The sequence below is a fragment of the Myotis lucifugus genome, unplaced genomic scaffold, assembly GCF_000147115.1.
Source record: "Myotis lucifugus unplaced genomic scaffold, Myoluc2.0 scaffold_833, whole genome shotgun sequence".
NCBI classification, from domain to species: Eukaryota; Metazoa; Chordata; class Mammalia; order Chiroptera; family Vespertilionidae; genus Myotis; species Myotis lucifugus.
In genome coordinates, this window is record NW_005871881.1 from 71,120 (window position 1) to 72,196 (window position 1,077).

The following is a 1,077-nucleotide window of genomic DNA, read 5'->3' on the forward strand; positions in this document are numbered from 1 at the left end:
TCCCCACTGGGGTGCCTGGCCAGCCTGGGTGAGGGGCTGATGACTATTTGCAGGCTGGTCAAGCCCCCCCTCCCCCAGTGGGAACCCTCACCCCATGGAGGTTTGGCCAGCCTGGGTGAGGGGCTGATGGCTGTTTTCAGGCTGGCCACACCCTCTTTAGGGTGGGGGGGGTCCCCACTGGGTTGCCTGGCCAGTCTGGGTGAGGGGCTGAGGGCTGTTTTCAGGCTGGCCAAGCCCCCCGGCAACAGAAGCTGCCAGCCTCTCCTTTTTTTCTTTCTTTTTTTATTCTGAGATTTATTTACCTTCTATAATTGAAACTTTGTAGCCTTGAGTGGAGCTCAGAGCCGGCCAGGGCGGGTGGGAAGCTTGGCTTCTTCCATTGCCAGGGGCAACCCAAGCCTTCTGCTTGCTACAGCTCCGTGGCTGCCGGCTGCCATCTTGGTTGGGTTAATTTGCATATAGTTGTTCTGATTGGCTGTTGGGCGTGGCTTAAGGCATAGCAAAGGTACGGTCAATTTGCATGTTTGTCTTTTATTAGATTAGCTATTTGGGTCTATGCCCATGTTGATTTGATTGTTGTAGATGGAGAAGTACAGGTCAGTTTTAGTCTTTACACAGGGACAGCCAATTGTTCCAACACCATCTGTTGAAAAGATTATCCTCTCGTAACTGAATTGCCTTTGTGCTTTTGTTGGAAATCCGGTGTCCAAATGTTATTGTGGCCCATTGATTTACTAAGCTATCTGAATGCCATTAGCACACAATCTTTATCACTGTAGCTTCATAGTACACTTTTAAATCAGGTAGTTTAACCCCCAAATGTGCCCTGACCGGGAATCGAACTGTGAGCTCCTGGTTCAAAGGTTGATGCTCAACCACTGAGCCATGTCGTCTGGGCTAAGTGTTTTAATTGCTTTGGCTGTGACTTAGCTTAGTCAAAAATTAAGAAAATATGTTAGTCACTTATGGTCAAAGTTTATGAACGATGTGAGTCATGTTCGCAGACCTGCCTATAAAGCCAGTCCCCGATGAGGATGTTTAAAGCTAACTTTGCTGAGAGGACAGAAAAATACAGCT